The following is a 26047-nucleotide window of genomic DNA, read 5'->3' on the forward strand; positions in this document are numbered from 1 at the left end:
TGGTTCGAAAGGGATGAAAGTTGGGAAAAAAACAGAGACGGCACGGACGAATAATTGATGTTTATTTCAAACCGATATGCAGGTTACACAATGCGCACGGCATCGACTCAGTAGGATGTAGGACCACCGCGAGCGGCGATGCACGCAGAAACACGTCGAGGTACAGAGTCAATAAGAGTGCGGATGGTGTCCTGAGGGATGGTTCACCATTCTCTGTCAACCATTTGCCACAGTTGGTCGTCCGTACGAGGCTGGGGCAGAGTTTGCAAATGGCGTCCAATGAGATCCCACACGTGTTCGATTGGTGAGAGATCCGGAGAGTACGCTGGCCACGGAAGCATCTGTACACCTCGTAGAGCCTGTTGGGCGATGCGAGCAGTGTGTGGGCGGGCATTATCCTGCTGAAACAGAGCATTGGGCAGCCCCTGAAGGCACGGGAGTGCCACCGGCCGCAGCACATGCTGCACGTAGCGGTGGGCATTTAACGTGCCTTGAATACGCACTAGAGGTGACGTGGAATCATACGCAATAGCGCCCCAAACCATGATGCCGCGTTGTCTAGCGGTAGGGCGCTCCACAGTTACTGCCGGATTTGACCTTTCTCCACGCCGACGCCACACTCGTCTGCGGTGACTATCACTGACAGAACAGAAGCGTGACTCATCGGAGAACACGACGTTCCGCCATTCCCTCATCCAAGTCGCTCTAGCCCGGCACCATGCCAGGCGTGCACGTGTATGCTGTGGAGTCAATGGTAGTCTTCTGAGCGGGCGCCGGGAGTGCAGGCCTCCTTCAACCAATCGACGGGAAATTGTTCTGGTCGATATTGGAACAGCCAGGGTGTCTTGCACATGCTGAAGAATGGCGGTTGACGTGGCGTGCGGGGCTGCCACCGCTTGGCGACGGATGCGCCGATCCTCGCGTGCTGACGTCACTCGGGCTGCGCCTGGACCCCTCGCACGTGTCACATGTCCCTGCGCCAACCATCTTCGCCACAGGCGCTGCACCGTGGACACATCCCTATGGGTATCGGCTGCGATTTGACGAAGCGACCAACCTGCCCTTCTCAGCCCGATCACCATACCCCTCGTAAAGTCGTATGTCTGCTGGAAATGCCTCCGTTGACGGCGGCCTGGCATTCTTAGCTATACACGTGTCCTGTGGCACACGACAACACGTTCTACAATGACTGTCGGCTGAGAAATCACGGTACGAAGTGGGCCATTCGCCAACGCCGTGTCCCATTTATCGTTCGCTACGTGCGCAGCACAGCGGCGCATTTCACATCATGAGCATACCTCAGTGACGTCAGTCTACCCTGCAATTGGCATAAAGTTCTGACCACTCCTTCTTGGTGTTGCATTTGCTCTGTCAGTCAGTGTATAAGCTGCTCCTTCTAGATGTTCCTTCATTATATTTCTATTATGGAATCCAAACTTAAGGCCTCCAGGTAAGGGGCAATCACGGTACCCCAGCATCACGAGCACGATTTTTATTTTTAAATCACGTACAGAATTTTTCTGAAATAATCTGGAAGTGTAGAACATAAGCCTTCCTCTTTTAAATGTGAAAACATGAACCCCAATTGCTACCATTCCGCTTACGTTACTCTTCTCAGTACAACAATAGTTTGTGATTTATAGTGATTGATTTCCCTTCTTATGATGCAACTGGACACTTACTTTCTAACTTTCATGTTGGCAGCCGATACTGTTAATTCATTTCCGTGTGAAACCTTGGTATATTGCCAACACACTGTCTTACAGCTTGTTTCGCATAAAGCTGTCCAGTGTAGTCGTTACGGAGCAATTGTCCTTGCCAGGGTTTACAATATCTTATATATTCATCATGGAAGAGCTAGAAGACTTCATAATGACAGTTATTTATTGACTTATTTTATATGGCTATGAAGCCTGCTGCTACGCCAAATCATCTTATATATGCTACGCTGTACAAACTACTATCTGCGCACTTTTTAGCGATAGATTTGTGTACGGGTTTGAGGAGTAAGGAGGGAGCTCTTCCGGTTCCGTTAGTACTGCCAACTGAATGGAAATGAAATCTGGAATGAATCGATAATATGATCGATCGATATGAATTTTCTTAATCTTTGTTATTTTAAGCCAACAACTGTGTCACACACACACATTATATAACATTGTATAACATTTCTCGATGCGAATCTTATTCCTAGAGTGAATTCTATAGTTTGCCTTTGCTGTGTAAATAACAACAGTACTAGTACGTAAAGTGTACGCCAGACGTCGCACAGCAATGCATAAGCGATTCATAGTTTGCGTTTCAAAGATTGCCAGTACGAATCTCGAAGATTGCCGAGGTCGACCGCTTCAGCACTAGGGTGTAAATCTATCGCTAAAAAGTACGCAGATAGCACAGAGTCTTAAGGTTCCTAATTACTAGAGCCCGGAAGGTAAGCTGGATATATCGAAGTGTCACGTAGGGAAAACGTGTTTGCATACGTTTGGAAACGGTAGGACTAGTTATTATTTTGCCTGTTTTTGCCCTTTTTAGCTTCCGTAGCCTAATTGAGTGTGTAGTACCTTTTCTTAAGTTGTTGTAGATATTTTCTGCTGCTATTTATGTATTCAAATAAATCAATAAGAAGAGAAACTATAAATTCCAATGTACTGTATTAATAATAAAGAAATAGTAGATTACGCAACAAGCCTATAATGGTAATAATTAAGACACGGGTATGTTTATAAAAGGAGCGAAGCAAGTTTTGTAATGATCTCGCCCCACTTACAGAACGCACACTTGTGCACGATGCAACATTGCATCATGGTGTGTGTATATGGCTTCGTTGCGGCGTCGAGTGCGTGTGAGCATGAGCATCACGCCTCTTTGTGTCTCGTTGGTATAATCAATGTATTTTATATGCAAAAGTGTGCTAAAACTGTATGTGGTGTCTGTGTAAACAAACCTGTTATCCATGAGGGCTGATTTATTTATGGAAACGATGTGGTGCCGCCTACTGTTTCTGCTCGACGATAATTATAACTCTATTTTTTAATTTCTGTCGAGATGTCGCTTGCCAGTTGAGTTTACTGAACAGAGCGCATGCGCTGGGTTATTGATTTTCCATGAGTGGATCAGAGACCTTGACAATGTCATTTGTTTTCAAAGCTTGGACGGAAGGTTATCATAACCTAGCTTTATTTCAAATACAAATGGTTTAGTGTACTGTTGGTGAAGTGAATTTGCAGGAATATGCCGTGTGGTTGTGGAATATTGGAAGTAGAAGGTGCATTGATATTAATATGTGTGTCCGACATGTTTGATTTTCCAAACAAGTGCGAAGGTAATGCGTTGTGCGCAGGCGCGATGCTATCATCACCTAATTGGTCAAACAGTTGTATCATAATGAAACTTGAACTATAATGAGCCTCTGACATGAAATGTTTATATTCCGGCATCGTCGAGGATAAAAAAATCATTTGACTTAATAGATAAAAAGAATAACATTTACATAAACAATATTTTAATATGACACAAATCTCTACTGAAAACTCCGCAAGCCAGATGGTCGAGAGGGTTGACGGGTCCCGTCCTTGCTGCGTAAAATGACTTGCTGGGGGTGATTACTGTTTTAAGAGGAATAACAACTAGGTAACCAGCCTCTACTAACTGTAATCAGAAGGAAAATCGAAGAGGGAGGCCCACGAAGAGAGTGAAAATAAGACTATCTAGGCCTCGAAAATCTACTACCGTCTGGGTCGGAAAAGAACAAGAGTTGACTAAGGGAGGTCAGACAGGAAAGGTAAGAGCGAGGAACCTGTCGCAAGTAAGACTCAGCTAGGAGAACCGTGGTCCCTCTTTTTGGTCGCCTTCTCTTACGACAAATAGAGGATACCATTGATGTTATCATCCCTACTCACAGGGGGATGTAACATTAAGTACTAAAATGTGATGCCTATTATTTTAGTGCCAATTTTTGTCATTATAAAGGCCTGTTTCAATTATGTTACTGAAGCCTCTTCTAAGTAAAGCATGGAGAGAATATAGGCCATCAATAATTTTATTCACGCTGACTAAAATGTTAGTTTAGGGGAAGGCTTACAATTTTATTCTCAAATATTTATGCTATTAGTGGTCGTATCTTAATCAAAATCAGTATGAAAATACGGGGAACAAGTCGCTATAATCTACGCCATAAATTATTGTATTCACGCTGAGTGAAATGGTAGTTTAGGGGAAGGCCTAAAATTTTATTCTCAAATGTTTGTTATTAATAGTCGTATGTTAACGAAAAACGGTAGGCGAAATCGGGGAATAAGTCGCTACAATCTAGGCTATAAATAAATTGTATTCTTGCTGAGAAAAATGGTAGTGTAGGGGAAGGCCTAAATATAATTTCTCAAATATTTGTTATTAGTTGTCCTATTTTATTGAAAATCGGTATGCAAGGTCAGGGAATAAGTTGCTATAATCTAGGTCGTAAATAATTTTATTCACGATGAGTGAAATGGTAGTTTAGGGGAAGGCCTAAAAGTTAATTCTCAAATATTTATGTTATTAGTGGTCGTATCAATAAATACTACATAACTAAAGTTTTGTAGTATTAAATTTCCGATCATTTATGTCTTATACATTGTTACCGTACCGTCTGTGATCACAGAGATATTCATGAATGTGTGTGTTTGTTACTTAGCCCGTAGCAGCGCCGAGTCACAAGAAAATGGGTTAACAGAATCTAATGAAAATCGATATATAAAGTCGGAGAATAAGGAACTACAGTCTGCGCTATAAATCATTTTATAAGACGCCCTAATATCACAGAGTAGAAAAAAGCTAAATGTGAAGGCCTACAATATACAAAGCTTATAACATTGATCAACAATAACGTTACATTGATCATTGTTTGCTGTGATGTGCTTTGTGTCTTCTGTTGCCACTCATCTCAGATAGATAGAATTACTGCTGCGTACTGAGTATTTCTTTTAATTTGCCTTTCGTCGCACCGATACACATAGCACGACTATGGGATAGGAAAGGGTTAGGATTGTGATGGAAGCGGCCTTGGCTTTAATTAAGGTACAACCCCAGCATTTGCCTGGCGTGAAAATGGGAAACTACGGAAAACCATCTTCAGGGCTGCCGACAGAAGGCCTCGAATCCAGTATCTTCCGGATGTAAACTCACAGCTGCGCGCCTCTAACCACACGGCCAACTCGCCCGGTCGTACTGAGTGTAACAGCCTGCTTGAATATTGGCGGAAGTAGCTGAGGAATTCGATAACTTTCGTCTTAAGCATGCCATTCCTCTGGTTCATAAATTTTCTGATACTACTGGTATGTAACAAACTGGTTCATCATAGCATTCGAGCTATTCAGTCCCTACTCTCAGGCACTAATTTGAATGAGCAGAGTGCATATTTAAGGGAATATTGACAGAGGAGTGTTCACGGCTTTCTGCGGCCTGGTCATTCCAGCTCTAGAACTTTTGACTGTTCGTTAAAAGTGAGAATATGTGTGGTTTTACACTTGATCGAGTATTTTATATGATAACATTGCTATTAATCGCTACTTCAGTTAGGAAAACTACAAATTCAGACTTTCTGAGAATCCCGTAGCGAAGCTCGGATACATCGGCTAGTATCTACAATAAATACACTATTAACCAGACTGTTCACCAGTAATAGCTACGCAAAACAAGTAACAAATCAAACATTTAACATAATAACGAGAAAAATCCATATATGCGTACCTAACAGCATATCATAATCGTTGTGGTCCATTCGCAAATAATTATTGTGATCGCCCGCTTCACTTTCACTCAGGTGTTGTATCAGACTCATGTGGCTAAAGCTGTCTCGCTCTCTTATCCATGATTTCATCCACTTCGATCGATTTTTCTTTTTGCATGATTTAACATATAGCGAAATGCACATTCCAACACCCGCAACAGCAAGTTTTCTTTTCCTCTGGACATCGTCTGCTTCGATGTCCATCGTACAGTTCTAAGTACGGCAGACCCGACCGGCTAGGATTTCAAACTAGTTTGAAAGGCCAGCGGATGGGGCTTGGCCTGCCGAGAACAAAGGGATCATTCCATTAACGGGAGGGTATGGACAGTTTACATATCATGTTGCACAACACGACAGGCTTGGTGTCACAGATGATAGGGAGCAGCAGGCCGGATCTCTGAAGATCACGCCTGGCAGGCGGCCTGTCGGATCTGGTCCCAAAGGCGAGACCTGTCAAAAAATCTTTTCGTGTACAGCCAGCTGTAATTCACTACGTATTACATTCGCAAATACAACTCATAACTACAGCCCGGATTTTTATGCAGCAGTAGGTTAGAATCTAAACTACTTGAAGCGAGTAACACATATAGTCTAATCTGCACAATGAATATGTTCATGAGTTTTGCATAAACATTAGGGATTCCGCCCATCAGAGCCCCTAGAATTTATGTTAATCTCATTACGTTACGGAAGAACGGGCTACACTACACTTCCTAATAACCAAATTAGTTTGGATTATAACCTATTACTGCATAAAGATCCGGGGTATACTCATAACATTCGTTTATCCGCCCCAATTGATCAGGTAATGGGCTTGGCGCGCTTTCTACAGTACGGCCTGTACATCACGAAGGCAGTGCATGTAGTCAAAAGTACAATGTACTGTGTACGCATGTTTGTGGTTGTACGCGTGTCTTTTGTTAATATTCAAGTTTTAATAAATGCACGACTTTGGTCTGTAAATAATAAATTGTGTGTTTGTGTTCAACCCGTTTGTGGCCAACGGGCACTTTTTTGTCCTCTTGGGCGTTTAATTATTAGAAGAATCTACGATGTTTTAAATATGTCTGGGCATTTCCAGCAAGAAATAGACACAACAATGAGCATGTATGCATGTGTGCGTATCAACAATTTGATTACTTGTTGACAGTTATAAGGAAGGGCGGATGTTTGGAATGCCATCACAAGCTCCTAAGAGGGGGAAAACTTCATAAACACTATCATCTGAGTAATTAAATTGTTAGATGAGAAAGGTCATACCAAGATATGCAATGGTGTCGTTGTCACTAGATTGTGTTCATGTGTACTTAGTGTGGTTCTGTGATAGAAGAAACTTAAGAGCTGCCAACATGTTCGAAATCTACTAGGCATTTTTTACCAAAGTAATTGCAATATTTCTGAAACACAATACTTGAAAAAAATGGTCTTATATCAATTATCTAGACCCTGAAAGAAAATTATTCAAGAAATGATCCAAATATAAAAATCAGATTGATTGAGCAGTATGACGTTAGCTTTGTTGGCGGTGTAACTTAGGAAGCAAATTTGTTTGACAATAAAGAAGTTTGAAAGAAAAACTTCGGTATATTTTTGGCGCGAACTTGGTACAAAAATTGTCTGATTAATTGTACTTCATTTTTTGTGAAATTAGGGTGTAAAATGTCCCTTCTCTTTGTTGTAAATTGTGTAAATTAACGTGGAAGAAAATGTAGGACCGCTCAAAAGTTATGGACCACATAGAAAAAAAAAATCATGTAATGTCATCTCGAACCTAAAATTATGCTACTAGACCTGTGTATTTTTTTCCTGATCTCTCACATCTAATATGATATATGTCAGATGATTTCATTGAGTTTCGCCAATTATTGTAGAAGTTTTAACTGTTGGAAGGTCACATCAGAAAGTGAAAATTTTTGGAAATATTATGGGGTATATACTCTTAATTGGTTGCAAGTATCACCACCAAGATTATTTTGTAGACTTAGTAATAGGTAGGGGTCATCTTAGTATAAATATGAACATTCCGAAAAACATCGGTTCCGATTTTTGTGTTTTTTTTTCAACCCAGCGCTTTTTATATTTATACTAAAATGGCCCCTACCTATTGCTAAGTCTACAAAAAATATCTTGGTGGTGATACTTGCAACCAGTTACAGTGTACAGTACATGATATTAGCAACATTTTTTATTTTTTGGTGTGACTTTCCAAGAGTTAAAAATTTGTAACTTCTATAGTACTTGGACTAACTCATTGAAATCAGACGCCACATATCCAATTAGATACGAGAAATACCGGGCGAGTTAGTCGTGCTGTTAGGGGCCCGCAACTGCGAGCTTGCATCCGGGAGATATTGGGTTCGAGCCCCACAGTCGGCAGCCTTGAAGATGGTTTTCCCTGGTTTCCCATATTCACACACCAGGCAAATGCTGGGGTTGTTCATAATTAAGGCCACGGCTGATTCCTTCTCGTTCCTAGGCCTTTCTTATCCGATTGTCGCTTTAAGACCTATCTGTATCGGTGCGATGTAAAGCAAGTTGCAAAAAAAAATAATAAAAATAATAAAAATACGAGAACTCAGAAAGAAAATAACAGAGGTCTACGGCACAATTTAAGGTTCTAGGTGACATTTCGTGATTTCTCTATGTGGACCTAAACTTTTGACCGGTGCTGTATGTGGTATAATTATGGTGCATTTTTCATTGGTGTTTAATCGATACATCCATTGTCGCTTTTGAACCAAATTATCACCACAAATGCACCACGTTTCCACCGATAAAATGTTTACACCAATTTTACACAATTATTAAATCATTTTTTGATGCAAACTGATAATCGAGTAAGTCCTAGTTATAAAATAACCTGCAAGTTCCCAGTTCTGGTCTAACTTAAGTGAGGGGGTGGGATGTGCCGAGATATAGGGGCCCGGACTACTCAGTTGTCCAGGGCCCGAGCGTCCTGTCACCGGCCCTGCTAATCACGGCACTGAAAGAGGTTCTGTAAGACTATTTAAGACTATCAACAGCCTAAATATAATTTATCATTTAACATTCACATTTCCGGAAATATTTGGTAACAACACGACTTCCACTAATCAAAACACACACATGCTAGTTTTCCAATTGCTGCCAATATGGGCAGTTTCGATAGGTCTGTTAAGGTCTGAAGTATTGTAGGTGGTATTTATTCGAAGTTGGGCTGCACCGTCGAGCAGGAACGTGATATCATACATCTGATTAATTGGAAATTTCTATAGTTGCATTTATTAAAGCTAAGTGACTTAAATAATTTCGTTTCTACTTTGTCCACATGGCTATAAAGTGATAAACTATTCTTTAGGAGTTCCACAGGGCTCAGTACTTGGACTACTTCTTTAAGTCATCTATATTAATGATATATCGGCACGACTAAGGCACTGTAAATACCACTTATATGCTGACGATTTCTGACATCAATCAAGCAATAGATTATATGAATTCTGACAAATAATATATGTTAATGCGCCCATGAAAACTACAGTTTAATTAATCTATCAAACTCTAAAGCTATGAGAGAGTGACATTGTGATTTACCATTGTTACAGCATGCGAATGCTACGGCTATACCTTATTTAAGGTCACGGTCGGTTCCTTCCCATTCCTAACCTGGCCTATTCCATCGTCGCCATAAGACCTCTCCGAGTCTGTACGAGCAAAGAACTCCCGAATGGGTCAACAGTAACTGAATCCCAGATACTTGCAGACCTCTTAAGCAGACCCTACACGGTCAATAAAACTGTCAGTACCGAAAAATACTGACAGTAATACTGATCGCTTGTGGACTGGAATGATGGAATGAAGGCCAGTACTGAAGCACATCCGGATTTCCTGATCTGCGAGCGTCAGTACTGTAGAGTGGTGGGGATACTGACAGTTATACTGACCGTGTGAGTGCGCTTGTCATTATTTCTGTCAGTATCAACGGAGCAGCGGTGGACGACAAATGCGTTTCTCAGCAAGGCCAAGTAGAGGTGCTTGTGGAACCGTCAAGTAGGCCTATTGCAAAAGTTTTATCGAGCTATATGAAACGCTGTCAGAATAAACGTAACACAATACTTTACATGTTTCCACAACTGCTGTACTGATGGAAACTGGTGACATTATAAGGAAAACTTTAAATCTTCAACATTTATACCAGTTGCAAGATACCTCACTGTCACCGCTAATCTCTCTGCCACCGATAAACAGCACCGCATGTTTGTATTTTACCTTATTACAAAACTCTCTTCCATTCGTAGTAATTTCGCAAAAGTACCCTCACGCATTCGGAGATAGTTCTGATAATCTTCTGCTTCGGTATATTGTGTTTCCCTCAACACTTCATATGAGAATACTCTTCTCTTTTCCTAAGCCAATCTTTAATCCATCGTTTACGTTTAAACTGCGTTTCGTGCAGTACTAATATGATAGCTACAAAATGCCCGTCTTTTACGATCCATTTTGATAGAATACCACAATTGCCTGTTATAAATCTCATTCCGTAGTGACGGTTATTGACTTTATTTGTAAAGTGAGAATACCGCAATGGTAAGCTAGTGCACTGGTACTGACCAAAATATTGACAGTAATAATGATCGTGTAAGGTCGCTACAATATCGTTGCGTACTGTCAGTATTATTGACTCAGTATTACTGATCAATATTACTGACCGTGTAGGGTCTGCTTTAAGCATTTCAGCTTCTGAGACATGACCCTGCTGGCCTTGAAGTGAGCCCAGTGTTTCGTACATCATTCTCTTCGATGAAGAAGCAGCTCGTCTGCTCGTTAAGGCGGGCCTCCGCTTGACACGAGGACAAGAATACCCTGCAGCGAGAGGTTCAATGAAAGTGCGGACCGCTCAAGTATAAGAACATTTCTCAACAAAGGGCTTGTAACCGTAGACTAGCTAGCCTTCGATCGGTTTGAGGACGTCTCTCAAGGATGCGGGGAAGAAAACTGTTCCGTGTTGTTCTGCCTGCACATACTATGTTTAACTCTCGTGTAATAATAATAATAATAATAATAATAATAATAATAATAATAATAATAATAATAATAATAATAATAATAATAATGATAATGTCGTTAATAGACAGTTATGTCTTTCAGCGTTCAGTCTGCAAGCCTCTGTGAATTTACTAAACGTCGCCACAATCCTCCGTTTGCAACTAGGGCTGTTCTATACCTCTTATCCTTATATCATTAGAAACTGAGTCTAACCATCGTCATCTTGGTCTCCCTCTACTCCTCTTACCCTCCGTAACAGAGTACATTATTCTCCTAGGTAACCTATCCTCCTCCATTCGTCTCTCATCACCCCACCACGGAAGCCGGTTTATGCGTATAGCTTCATCCGTTGAGTTATTTCCTAACTTACCGGGCGAGTTGGCCGTGCGCGTAGAGGCGCGCGGCTGTGAGCTTGCATCCGGGAGATAGTAGGTTCGAATCCCACTATCGGCAGCCCTGAAGATGGTTTTCCGTGGTTTCCCATTTTCACACCAGGAAAATGCTGGGGCTGTACCTTAATTCCGGCCACGGCCGCTTCCTTCCAACTCCTAGACCTTTCGTATCCCATCGTCGCCATAAGACCTATCTGTGTCGGTGCGACGTAAAGCCCCTAGCAAAAAAAAAATATTTCCTTACTTAGCCTTTATTATCTCCTCATTCTGAGTACCCTCCTGTCATTGTTCCCACATGTTTGTACCAGCAATCATTCTCGCTACTTTCATGTTAATAATATTAATAATAATAATAATAATAATAATAATAATAATAATAATAATACCGAGCTCGATAGCTGCAGTCGCTTAAGTGCGGCCGGTATCCAGTATTCGGGAGATAGTAGGTTCGAACCCCACTATCGGCAGCCCTGAAGATTTTTTCCGTGGTTTCCCATTTTCACACCAGGCAAATGCTGGGGCTGTACCTTAATTAAGGCCACGGTCGCTTCCTTCCCATTCCTAGCCCTTTTCTGTCCCATCGTCGGCATAAGACCTATCCGTGTCGGTGCGACGTAAAGCAACTAGCAATAATAATAATAATAATAATAATAATAATAATAATAATAATAATAATAATAATAATAATAATTGGTGTTCGGGATCAAATACAGAGAAAGAATACTTATTTATCAGTACAAAAATCATTCTATAGTGATAAGAATCGAAGGCTAATGAAAAGAACAGCAATCCGGAAAGGTGTGAGGCAAGTACGCGATTTGTCCACTCTCCTTTTCAGTATTTACATAGAACAGGCGATAAAGGAAATCAAAGAGGAATGTGAAAAAATCCAAGGAGAGGAAATCAAAACTCTGAGATTTGACGATGATATTATTAGTGTGTCTGAGTCTCCAGAAAGATGTGGAGAAATGGCTGAATGGTATGAGCACGGTCTTTGAGGGGTGGTACAAGATGGAAATAAATAAATCGGAAACGAAAGTAATGGACTGCAGTCGAATGATGTCAGATGATGCAGAGAATATTAGATTAGGAAAATGGCGTCTTAAAGGAAGTAGGTGAATATTATTACTTGGGTAGTAGGATAACTAATGAGACTACCACAAGCAAGGAAGGCCTTTATTAAGAAAATAAATTTGTCACTTCGAACATTGATAAAGGAATTAGAAAGATGTTTTGCATATTTTCGTCTAGAGTGTGGCATTGTACGGATATGAAACATGGACGGTAACTAGCTTAGAAAGCAAGAGCATAGAAGCTTTTGAAATGTGGCGTTACACAAGAATGCTTAATGTTGACAGGTTTCAAACAAGGGAGAAGCTATGAACAACTGAAGTAAGACGGAGAATCATGGAGGCTGTTCAATTTATACCTGTCTCAAGACAGATTCACAGAAGAATAAGAAGAATAAGAAGAAGACATGATACTAGAAGCAAAAATGTTTTAGTAAACATGGGTCAGCAAACGAGCCGTTTGCGAGATAATTTAGAATTTGTGTTTACCAGCCACCACTGTCTTTGTGTGTAAATGTCCTCCTAGTTAGGAAAAGATACTAATACAACATTAAGAAAAGTTATTGTATACTTTGGTAGAAGTGCAGTTCTGTTTGATGGACATGAAAGCAGTCGTACTTAGTGTGTAGTGTTAGACACTACGGTTAACACTGTTGAAGATTTCGAGCAGAGACTTACAAATTCTTGTCAAGAATTTCTAAAAGATCCCGGCGTGTTTGAAAGGATTCGAAACTCAATTCGGCGCTGAGTACTGGTATACATCCGGGTACAAGGAGACACTTTTGAACATTTCCTTTAACTACAAGTACACTTTACGACCATTGTAACATACTACTTGCTTCAATTTGCGCTATTAATTATGACAACCTATATAAGAGTAATGGTTTGTTCAACTACAAAATGAGCCGACCCTGCTTAACGTAGTTCTCTTGATCTTAGTCTGTATGCTTCGGAACTGTTAAGATTCCGGTCGCGTAGAATACTGTCCTATTATGAAGGCGAGCTGGTCATTCAGATACTTCTTGAGGGCGTCTCGCTGCCCGCCAAGAACAAGGCCGAATATATGCATACTCTGCCGCTGACTAGGTGGAGTCCCTTACAGAGGAATCACCGTCAAACTTTGTGTACCTTGCCCCATGCTATGATCTGTGGTATTAAATATTTTTTATATTTAGATTATTGCTTTCTCGGCTCATATTCATAGAAATGATCATTTTTAGAAATTTTGCCGTGTCAAGGAAAGAATTCAAATGGTTGACATTTAAGGAAACATAAAGAATTTCTACAATTTATTTATTTGACATGGCAAAATCCCAAGAAATTTCTTGTCTTACTCTTCAATACACATTTGTCAGGCGCACACTTTGTGTAATTCTGTTAAGTTACGGAAGTGATTTGCATATTGAGAACATTTGTAATGAGACACATACTGTAAACTACTGTGATTTATTGTAAGAAATAAGAAAGATACGAATTATGTTTACTCCATATCAGCACTATTTAATTGCTTAATATGAAGTAGGTTTTAAATATGTTTCTGTAGTCTGGATGTCATTATATAAATCTTACATCAATAAATTAGAGAGAGACTACAAAATATTTTTTAAAGGTTTGTATATTTCAATTTGCACTCTTCTAACATTGTTGTAGGAATTATAAATTTTTTTTTCGTATAAATATGTCTTACGACTGGGGATCGTCCCAAAATTTGTGTAATATCACGTGACAGAATATGTGATGAAAGTGTAACCATAGCGACCGCACAGGCAGTGATGAAAGGTATGGATGGCTGGATGGATGCTCAGAGTATTACCTAGCAACCATGCAGGCTGTCATGTAAAGTAGATAGTTATTAGGTTGTTACTTCCTGTTCTTTAAGGGGGGGAGACCTAGCTTAACCCGGGGAAAATAGGCCAATATTCATTCGATTGCTACAAACGTTGTTGACAAATGCTGCAGATATCCCAGTATTGGCATGTTTGAGAGCAATCAGAAGCAACTTCAATAATGTAAAAATTCTAATTATAACATTTTGAAACAAAATGTTCAAAAATTTCCCGCCTTTTTAACAATATATCACGGTGTCCTTCATAACCCTCTTACTGATTCACGGATAATTATGAATTTTTCAGAGTTTCCTCCCATAGTGTTGTACTACAATCTATACCTCGTTCATATCAATACGATTTAAATTAGATTTTATATACCATTTTTATTTAAAAAACTATAAATATTTTCTGGTGCTCGGAATAAAAACGCGACAAAAAATCCAAAACACAGTCTATGTTAATGATTGAGTTTCATTTTGTAGCTGGAGTTTTGATACACCCTTTAAAAAAGGAAAAGTACGAAAATTCTTGTAAACTTGGAATTTATAAGGGAAACAGTGACATATTGTTAAAAAGGAGGGAAATTTTGAACATTTTATTTTAAAATATTAAAATTATTAAAATTCTGATATTATTGAAGTTGTTTCCTGTTGCCAGGAAGCATGCCAATACCGGAATATGTGCAGCAATTGTCAACAATAATTGTAGCATATTTAACAATCGAATGAATATTAACCATTTTTTTTCTTTGTTAAGCTGGGTATCCCAGGCTGCAGATTCACTCCAAGGTGTCGAGAGGGTAAACTCGGAAACTAATCATGTGAAATGAATGATATTTTTACAGCTACTACCCTCAGCCTGTATGTACAAAGTATACGGCAATCATTATATTTGGTAAAAATATTTTTTTTGTCAGAAAAGTTCAAATAGTGTTATTCAAATTTTCATAATTTTTGTCCAAATTTGTATTGCCCTGATTTTCCTAAATAAAGAGCTACATTGATGATTGTAGTCTGTTTTTAAGAAAATTGCATACTAAAACAGTGTACCGAATTTCATTTGTCTGTGAACCATGGTTAAAGAGATTGTAAAATTAATATTCTAAAAAATACACTTTAACGGGAGAGCGGTACAAGGTAAAAAATAAAAGTCCATTATCTCAGTAACTATTAATGATAGACCTATGTAATTTGACACACTGTTTTTGTGTGCAGTATAATCATGAATGTAGCTCTGCAGCAGCGCTCGGATACTAAGTGACTCGCAAGTTGTGTTGAACACAATCAACGGCGAGCGCAGTGCCCCCACATTTGTCTTTCCTGGATTCGAGAACAAAGGGGTTCTGCTGGAAATGAAAAGACAGACATCTTCGCAAAAGCAGCCTCCTCATCCAATATAGAAATCACTCTTTTGCTATGCAAAAGCCCAAATCAAAACACATGTAATAAGACAGTAGAACAACCTCTGGACATCAAGTACAAAAGGGTGTTTCACAAGAAATTTTTTTTTCCCCCGACATATATAGCCGACTGCAGTGCAAAATGTTAGTGCCCAAATTCATTCCCACTCAGCTTCTCTCCCGCCATGGGAAGTTTAAGTGCTTATTTGAACGCTTCAAAATTAACATTACAGGCGATTACTTGTGCTTTTTTGGATCTTCACAAACGGAGGACCATTTACTGTTCGACTGCGCCATGTTTGAAAGGACGAGATTCGATCGTCAGTGTCACTTAAACAATCCTGCTGCTACAAACAGTTCCTTAAGTTCATTCAACACAGCTTCAATTATTTCGACCGAGCTCGATAGCTGCAGTCGTTTAAGTGCGGCCAGTATCCAGCATTCGGGAGATAGTAGGTTCGAACCCCACTGTCGGCAGCCCTGAAGATGGTTTTCCGTGGTTTCCCATTTTCACACCAGGCAAATGCTGGGGCTGTACCTTAATTAAGGCCACGGCCGCTTCCTTCCCACTCCCAGCCCTTCCCGCACTTAAGCGACTGCAGCTATCCTGTAAAAGTTAACAATGTCTGTTGTGAACAAATTAAAATATGACTTGTCAACAAAATCCTGTCCCTTCTAATAATCTAATAACGATCTACAATGTTCACTCTTTGCACTGATAATTTCTGTCCAGCTAGAACATTTCTATCCAAAATTCATCATCATCTTAGCGTTTGTTCCGCAATAGAGCAGGGTCCGCTGTTTTGCAAACGAGTTCTCTACCTGGTTCTATTAAAGGCATAATTTGAAACAAGATGAACATAGCACATGCCTTCTTGAAGGCGATCTTGGGTGTGATGCGGAGTGCAATTTGTCCAAATCGTGATTGCAAATACAGTGTTTTTTCACTGCTTCACTGAGGTCTTCACAGACATCTGCACTTAAACTTGGCGAGTGCGCTGCCTATGTAATTTTTGACGAAATTAAATTCAATCAATACTGATCTGCATTTAGGGCAGTCGCCCAGGTGGCAGATTCCCTATCTGTTGCTTTCCTAGCCTTTTCCGAAATGATTTCAAAGAAATTGGAAATTTATTGAACATCTCCCTTGGTAAGTTATTCCAATCCCTAACTCCCCTTCCTATAAATTAATATTTGCCCCAGTTTGTATTAAATATCTAAGACAAAGCGAAATTGTTTTGAATAATTCTGTTGCTGAGATAAAGAAAACGGGACTAGTCATCATTTTGGTGGTATATGAGTTATTACTCTAGTTCTTTATATGATTCCGTTTCTGTTAATGTTATAATGCGACTTGTTCGTTAACTCTTTCCCTGTCTAAACCAGTGTTGAAATTTTGTGTCGTTTGAAAGTGAAGTTTGGAAGAGTGATGAAGAGTGAAATCTGGCGTCCAGGTCAGATATGAACATAGTTGTTTGACAAAGAAATTTGGGTTGTTTAGTAAGAAAATACTTTTGTATTTTCAATTCCATGTTACAAGCCAACATAATGACTTGTCTTTCCATGACAGCCTCTATTTTTATATTATGTTTTGCTACATGACGCATGTTTATACACTTATTTGGAATTCGCATTAATGTGCTTGAATGACTAAAAACACATTTTGCTATAAAATTGTTGGCATTTTTGAGTTAAACTTTGTTGTTTGTAAAATTAGTGTTTATTACACGAATACATATTTTGAAACACGACTTTAATCTTCCTAATGAGCATGTGTTGGAATATTATTATACAGAATTATATGCAAAAATTGATATATCTCTAAAGTACTCTTCAGCGATATGTCCCTTTTTTTAATCTCAGCACGTCGATTGTTTATTTTTAACGCGAGTTAATGTGTGAGGAATGCCATTGTACTTACTGCTGTCCTGTGTACGTGCGTTCCTAATCCTGTAGTGGAACACGGTATGTCACACACACACACGTGTATTGAGACTGTACAGCAGGCTTTGCTCGCGCTACTCTTATAGCTTCAAGCGGACTTAGCCCAATCTCCCACCTCGCGCCTGCTTTCATTGGCGGAGACTAGATAGTTAGTGGCCGTTCCACTTCTTGGTGTTGTCATCATGTAATCAGTAGGCTCTCCTCGGACTGAAGAGGTTTAATACCTGATTAACGTATAATGTTTCTAAGAATAGTTGTCTGGTGTTGAATTTTAATGTTGAAAGTAGACAAAGTAGAGGGCTCCATACTACGAAGAAATGTAAAATTTAGCATTTCCTCCATTGTGCCGAAAGCTGAAGGGCTAAAGGGCCCTGGAAGGTTTCAAATTGTGAGTATTGGATATCGCTATCGAACTAAACAAAAAAATGTCGAAAATAATTTCCACCCTAAATGCAGTACCGGAACAACAGCCTAAAAGCGTTTGTTTCTTTACTCGTTCTCTTTTTGATTAAAATCTAAACCAAATCTCTAATGTGTTCCTTGGTCCAATACCCTCAGGTATTTTTTGGTTAAAAAAAGAAATATCCACACCAAATATAGTTATAAGGGCTTAATGAAACTCTGCATTGACTCACATTAGCGCTCGTAGTGGTAGAAAAAGGCAAACTGCTAATCTAATAACGATGATTAAGAAAAGGATTGTAATTTTTAGGAATAAATCAAGATTACATTGACCGAGCTCGATAGCTGCAGTCGCTTAAGTGCGACCAGTATCCAGTATTCGGGAGTTAGTAGGTTCGAACCCCACTATCGGCAGCCCTGAAGATGGTTTTCCGTGGTTTCCCATTTACACACCAGGCAAATGCTGGGGCTGTACCTTTATTAAGGCCACGTCCGTTTCCTTCCCACTGGCATCCCTTTCCTATCGCATCGTCGCCATAAGACCTATCTGTGTCGGTGCGGCGTAAAGCAACTAGCAAAAAAAAAAAAAAAAAAAAAGAATACATTGATGCTATTCCTAGGAGGTTTTCGACATTGTGTTGCTTGCCTGAAGGACTTTTTTTTTACGTAACTCATTTTGGAGCGATGAGATACCGTTGGCGTTAGTTTCCTGTACCGAGCAAGTGGCCGTGCGGTTAGGGTCGGGAGATAGTGGGTTCGAACTCCACTGTCGCAGCCCTGAAGATGGTTTTCCGTGGTTTTCCATTTTCACACACCCCCTGTGGTTTAGGAACGCAGATGAAGAATGCACCCACGGTTTCCCCCGCCTGTCGCAAGAGCCGACCAAAAGGGGCCCCAGCGACTCTCCACTTGGGATACTGTGTTGGCGACCACGGGGCCCTTAGCTGCGTCCTGGCAATGCTTCCACTTGTCCCAGGCTCCTTACTTTCATCTATCCTGTCCGACCACCCTTGATCAACTCTTCTTCTTTTCGGACCCTGACGGTCTGATGGTATTAGGGAGTCTTTTATTTTCACGCCCTTCGTGGCCCTTGTCTTTCCTTGTTCTGTGCTTCATTTTCAGCAGTGTCGGGTCCCTTCTTTTCTCTCTCTCTCTCTCTCTCTCTCTCTCTCCACCCTGTGAGTGGGGGACGCTGGCTGTCGTAAGAGGTGACTAAAAGGGGTGACGTAGGGATGCTGAATTCGTGATCATGACCTTAGCTGTGATAAGTACCATCCCGCGAGGAACACTATGCGTCGACTTTTCTTGCGATTAGTACCTTTATATAATACCATGGGTCTGTGGGTGGATCACTATGTGTTTACAGTACCCACGTACAGTATGCTGTAGTAAGCCGGGCCCCTATTGTTTATGCAAATCTCATAGCAAAACTGTTGTCCGGGGTAGAGGGGTATTGAGGGGTATGAGGGAGGAGTTGGAAAGTTTGAGGGAGATAATTAGGATTCTCACAGAAGACAGGAAGGAAGATAGGACTCCCTCAAACAATGTGCAGGTTACAGTAGGTGTACAAGAGGGAGGGGAAGGAAAGGGAGGAGTTGTAGAAGACAGGTGGTCTAATGTTCTAAGGGGAAGGAGATTGCAGGCTAAGGGCTCTATTCAGGATCAGAATTCAGGACAGGTGTCTGTGCGAAATCGGTACGAGTCACTCCAGGTAGAACAACAGAGGGAAGATGAGGGACAGGGAACTGTTGCTGAGATGCGTGGAAGTAGGAGGAAGGGAAAAGGTAGGAAAGGGAAATGTAGAGTAGAGGATAGGAAAAGACAGGTGGAACAGGGTCATGGGAAGGAGAAAAGGGAGGAGGAAGTAGCTTCTGCAGCAGTGAGAGAAGATAGGGCTGACCAGGAGGGGAGGGGATCAGATGAGGTGGGGAGGGTTGAGGCTCTGGTCATGGGGGATTCCATCGTTAGACACGTGGGGAAAGTGTGTGGAGGAAAAGGAACCAGGGTAGAATGTTATCCAGGAATTAGGGTGAGGCAGATGTTGAGGAAAGTAGAAGAGAGGGAGGAGGGGAAGGAGAAGGTGGTAGTGTTTCACGTTGGTACCAACAACGTAAGGCAAGCTGATATAAGTACCAACATAGTTGGAGATGTGTGGGATCTGGTAAATGCAGCACGGGTGAAGTTTAAGAAAGCGGAGATTGTTATTAGTGGAATACTGTGTAGGAGGGATACTGACTGGAGGGTGATTGGGGATTTAAATGAGACTATGGAGTGGGTATGTGGGAAACTGGGAGTGAAATTTCTAGATCCCAATGGGTGGGTAGGAGATAGGGACCTGCGCTCAGATGGCCTTCATTTAAACCGCAGTGGTACATATAAGTTAGGAAATTTGTTTGGAAGGGTAATAGGGAGGTACATTCAGGGAAACGGGATGGCCTAGGGAGCGGTGATAAGGGAACAGGGAACTGGAAATCAAGTAGGGATGACATAAAATTGTTAGTGTTGAACTGTAGAAGTATTGTAAAGAAAGGAATAGAATTAAGTAATTTAATAGATATATATTTACCAGATATTGTAATAGGAGTTGAATCATGGCTGAGAAATGATATAATGGATGCAGAAATTTTCTCACGGCACTGGAGTGTGTATCGTAGAGATAGGATAGGAATGGTGGGAGGGGGAGTGTTCATTCTGGTGAAAGAAGAATGTGTAAGCTACGAAAAAGTTAAAGATGAGACACATGCAATTCTAGGTGTAAGGCTCATTTCTAAAGATAATAGGCAACTCGATATATTTGGAGTATACAGATCGGGAAAGGGTAGCACTGACGCGGATTCGGAATTATTTGATAGGATGGTCAGCTATGTGGGAAACGACATGGAAAGAAATGCGATTGTAGCGGGAGATCTGAATTTGCCAGATGTAAATTGGGAAGGAAATGCGAACGACAGGAAGCATGACCAACAAATGGCAAATAAGTTAATATGGGAAGGACAGCTGATTCAGAAAGTGATGGAACCAACCAGAGGGAAAAATATCCTGGATGTGGTGCTGATAAAACCAGATGAGCTCTATAGGGAAACTGAAGTAATAGATGGTATTAGTGATCGTGAAGCTGTTTTTGTGGTAGTTAAAAATAAATCTGATAGAAAGGAAGGTCTTAAAAGTAGGACTGTTAGGCAGTACCATATGGCTGATAAAGCAGGCATGAGGCAGTTTCTAAAAAGTAACTATGATCGGTGGAAAACGGTAAATAAAAATGTAAACAGACTCTGGGATGGGTTTAAAGAAATTGTTGAGGAATGCGAAAACAAGTTTGTACCTTTAAGGGTGGTAAGGAATGATAAAGACCCACCTTATTATAATAGAGAAATAAAGAGACTAAGAAGGAGGTGCAGACTGGAAAGAAATAGAGTTAGAAATGGCTGTGGAAGTAAGGAGAAATTGAAGGAACTTACTAGAAAATTGAATCTAGCAAAGAAGGCAGCTAAGGATAACATGATGGCAAGCATAATTGGCAGTCATACAAATTTTAGTGAAAAATGGAAGGGTATGTATAGGTATTTTAAGGCAGAAACAGGTTCCAAGAAGGACATTCCAGGAATAATTAATGAACAAGGGGAGTGTGTATGTGAAGATCTTCAAAAGGCAGAAGTATTCAGTCAGCAGTATGTAGAGATTGTTGGTTTCAAAGATAATGTCGAGATAGAGGAGGAGACTAAGGCCAAAGAAGTAATAAAGTTTACATATGATAACAATGACATTTACAATAAGATACAAAAGTTGAAAACTAGAAAAGCGGCTGGAATTGACCAGATTTCTGGGGATATACTAAAGACAATGGGTTGGGATATAGTACCATATCTGAAGTACTTATTTGATTATTGTTTGGTCGGAGGAGCTATACCAGATGAATGGAGAGTTGCTATAGTAGCCCCTATGTATAAAGGAAAGGGTGATAGACATAAAGCTGAAAATTACAGGCCAGTAAGTTTGACATGCATTGTATGTAAGCTTTGGAAAGGCATTCTTTCTGATTATATTAGACATGTTTATGAAATTAATAACTGGTTCGATAGAAGGCAATTCGGTTTTAGGAAAGATTATTCCACTGAAGCTCAATTTGTAGGATTCCAGCAAGATATAGCAGATATCTTGGATTCTGGAGGTCAAATGGACTGTATCGCGATTGACCTGTCTAAAGCATTTGATAGGGTGGATCATGGGAGACTACTGGCAAAAATGAGTGCAATTGGACTAGACAAAAGAGTGACTGATTGGGTTGCTATATTTCTAGAAAATAGATCTCAGAGAGTTAGAGTAGGTGAAGTTTTGTCTGACCCTGTAATAGTTGAGAGGGGAGTTCCTCAGAGCAGTGTCATCGGACCTTTATGTTTTCTTATGTATATAAATGATATGAGTAAAGGAGTGGAATCGGAGGTAAGGCTTTTTGCGAATGATGTTATTCTCTATAGAGTGATAAATAAGTTACAAGATTGTGAGCAACTGCAACGTGACCTCGAAAATGTTGTGAGATGGACAGCAGGCAATGGTATGTTGAGAAACGGGGTTAAAAGTCAGGTTGTGAGTTTCATAACTAGGAAAAGTCCTCTCAGTTTTAGTTACTGCGTTGATGGGGTGAAAGTTCCTTTTGGGGATCATTGTAAGTATCTAGGTGTTAATATAAGGAAAGATCTTCATTGGGGTAATCACATAAATGGGATTGTAAATAAAGGGTACCGATCTCTGCACATGGTTATGAGGGTGTTTAGGGGTTGTAGTAAGGATGTAAAGGAGAGGGCATATAAGTCTCTGGTAAGACCCCAACTAGAGTATGGTTCCAGTGTATGGGACCCTCACCAGGATTACCTGATTCAAGAACTGGAAAAAATCCAAAGAAAAGCAGCTCGATTTGTTCTGAGTGATTTCCGACAAAAGAGTAGCGTTACAAAAATGTTGCAATGTTTGGGTTGGGAAGAATTGGGAGAAAGAAGGAGAGCTGCTCGACTAAGTGGTATGTTCCGAGCTGTCAGCGGAGAGATGGCGTGGAATGACATTAGTAGACGAATAAGTTTGAATGGCGTTTATAAGAGTAGGAAAGATCACAATATGAAGATAAAGTTGGAATTCAAGAGGACAAACTGGGGCAAATATTCATTTATAGGAAGGGGAGTTAGGGATTGGAATAACTTACCAAGGGAGATGTTCAATAAATTTCCAATTTCTTTGAAATCATTTCGGAAAAGGCTAGGAAAGCAACAGATAGGGAATCTGCCACCTGGGCGACTGCCCTAAATGCAGATCAGTATTGATTGATTGACAATGCTCTGAAATGTTTGGAATTTAGTTTTCACAACTGTTATTTTATAAGGAGGGGCATTGTCATCCACATGGCTAACCACTTTGGAAACAGTGGTGTCAGTGGTTCCCTGTACAATATGACAACGTAACTTCTAGGTGTTCTAGTAGCTCGGATCCCAAATGCTTATACATTCTCGTAGTAAAACTGTTGTCCGGGCTAGAATATACTTGTTGTCCGTTTCAGTAAGTTAGTATTCTAGCTTACAAATGCCTGAACAGTCGGGTTCTGGTAACAACATGAGAAAAATCCGGGTGATGTTTACCGAAGTGTGTGTATTGTTGACGTTAGAACTTTCATCGAAATATAGGCAGGTACCGCACGCGGGATAAAATGCAAACTTACTCAAGGGAGTAACAGGTATAAAATAGAGTTGATTTATTTTGTCTGGCAAGATTAAGGCCTCTCTTCCATCTATACAGAAAATACAAATTTACATGTCCAAAATTAAAATAAATAGACTTACAATTGAAACATCTTGTAACTACTAAACAATACAATATTATGATAAAGAGCAGTAATAAAAGATTGAAAATTGATGATGATGATGATGATGAGTATTATTATTATTATTATTATTATTATTATTATTATTATTATTATTATTATTATTATTACGGAGTTATCCGTGGTAGTTAGAGGTGAAAGAAGGTGCGGGCGGGAATAGGTCTCAACTACAGAATTAAAGTTAATTTAAAACTTTAACAAAGGTTATATTTTCTTTTCCAAAATCAACAAATGACAACAAATAACAAAGGTGTAACAGGTACCAAGTAGCAGATAAACAATTTACAGATTACAGTCGTTACAAGATTTGGGCTTCGAGCCCCAAGTTTAATTCCTGAGTTCTCAGCTCACAACCACCATAGCTGAAGGGCAGAAAACCCCTAAGTGCGAGGAGCACTTGCTCCTAATTACAATGTTAAGAGAAAAAGAGCAGACCCGCTCTCAATTTTACAAGCCTATCAAAGGCTACAACAAACTTCATTCCTAACTGCCCTTAAGGCACACATACAGTGAAACAGGGGTATCTTGTGCCCAACCTACAGGGCCTTCACATGAAGAAAACAAACTTTGGGTTAATTAAATGGCCCAAAAAACCAAATTGACTGGAGGCGTAGCTTGCACTCCTACATGAAACTTCTTAAAACCTAGGTGGCACTCGGCCAGTTATACAGGGGCTAATCCCATACTAGGGAGGTGACTCGTATAAGAATAATTTTTTACACTAAGAAGAGAAGAAAATCGGGCATGAAAACGTAGTCACTTCAAAACAACATGAGTGGGAGCTCGAGAGGGTTAAGCACTCTCTATCCCAAAATGCGGTTAATTTACATGAATATAGTAAGGGTTACATTGAAAAGGATTCGAACCTTCCCCCGCGGGTTAAAACTGCTGAGCTAGCAAGAAATAAAGATGTTAACAGGCCATTACCTAGTTGATGAACTGCTGCCCGAAGAAAGAGGCGCTTCCCGCCCCCTGCTACATAATCACACACTAAGCAAGTTGTCGATGAAGTGGTCCGGAGACAAGAAAATCAGCAGTTTTTATACCCTCGTGGAAAATTCGAGACCTTTCAAGGATGAATAGACACACCCCTTCAACTTTATTGGTAGACTAGGAATTACACATGGAAACTTGAGGAAGAAAGCTATGATTGGAGGAAAATTAATTACAGATATTACTGATTGGTTAAATTCAAAACTGGCGGAAAGAGAAGGGTTATACTGCGAATCCAAAAAATGAATGAAAGAAATTTAACAAAGAACAAACTTATGAATACCAAATTTCTTCAAAAAAGAGTTCCTTCACTTCGCACTAGGGAGCATAATTATAGTTCTTAGGCAGTGACATCTAGAAGAGGACGTCCACACTTCTTGCTAGATAGTAAACAAAAACACGTCGGAATAGACACAGTTCAGAAAATTTCAAAATTACACCATTTACCGTAGTGATATCTGTTAAGAAATAGTAGAATTAGTTCAGTTTTCAAGGTTTCAAACTTCTCCTGTAGAGGAGTTTAAATTGGCGCAATATAATAATAATAATAATAATAATAATAATAATAATAATAATAATAATAATAATAATAATAATAATAATAATAATAATAATAATAATAATAATAATATTTACACAATTATGCCATGATCAACTAATTTCTATTATCCTTAATATTAACAGTGTGATTATATACAGTCTACAGTGCCCGCCTCTGTAGCGTAACGGTTAGTGTTATTAGCTGCCATCCTCGGAGGCCCGGGTTCGATACCCGGTACTGTCAGAAATTTAAGAATGTCAGACGGGCTGGTATGTGCTCGAAATGGTACATGCAGCTCACTCCAATGGGGGTATGCCTAAAAAGAGCTGCACCACCTTGGGATGAGGACACGATTTACTTTTAAGTCTATAGTTTGAGGAAGGCTAAATCTACAATATTCCCATAACACTTCATGTATTACTTAGTAGGTATGGGTGACAAAGTTGCCTAAAACTAGCAGGTGAGGCTCCTCTGACAGATAGACGGGTAGTGTATTCCATTGTCGTGCCGAAGAAATAACAAATGAGTTTGTGCATCGTGTGGAGTGGTAAGGTGGAGTAGATAAGAGTGTATTAGATTTTGACCGTGTTCCGAAACTGTGATTGGATGAAAGGCTCTACAAGCAGAGAAGTGAGCATGTGGAGAGTGTTCTATGAAGGCATAAAGCAAGAAGATTACAGCGCTGTTTGAGTTTGTCAACCGAGTTGATCGTGGGCAGGTGTAACATGGTCATTGTAACGCAGATCGGATATACAGGGTGAAGCGAAATTCGCGCACTCGGGCGTCGCAGTGCGACTCCTCACATGCCAGCAATAACAAAAT

The 26047-nt window shown here is 40.1% G+C and overlaps 1 protein-coding gene across 2 annotated transcripts in view; it reads right to left on the reverse strand.

The window, feature by feature from the left end:
* The window catches only part of LOC136886817 (glucose dehydrogenase [FAD, quinone]), a 66795-nt gene extending 49288 nt beyond the window's left edge, over nucleotides 1-17507 (reverse strand). The window contains exon 1 of one of the 2 annotated variants that reach the window (XM_068230997.1): nucleotides 17401-17507. The gene's annotated coding sequence lies outside the window, so the exon portion shown is untranslated. The remainder of the gene's footprint in view (nucleotides 1-17400) is intronic. The other variant, XM_067159647.2, reaches the window with a different exon arrangement.
* Between the last annotated feature and the right edge of the window lie 8540 nt (nucleotides 17508-26047).

Source organism: Anabrus simplex, chromosome X (assembly GCF_040414725.1).
Source record: "Anabrus simplex isolate iqAnaSimp1 chromosome X, ASM4041472v1, whole genome shotgun sequence".
Taxonomy (NCBI): Eukaryota; Metazoa; Arthropoda; class Insecta; order Orthoptera; family Tettigoniidae; genus Anabrus; species Anabrus simplex.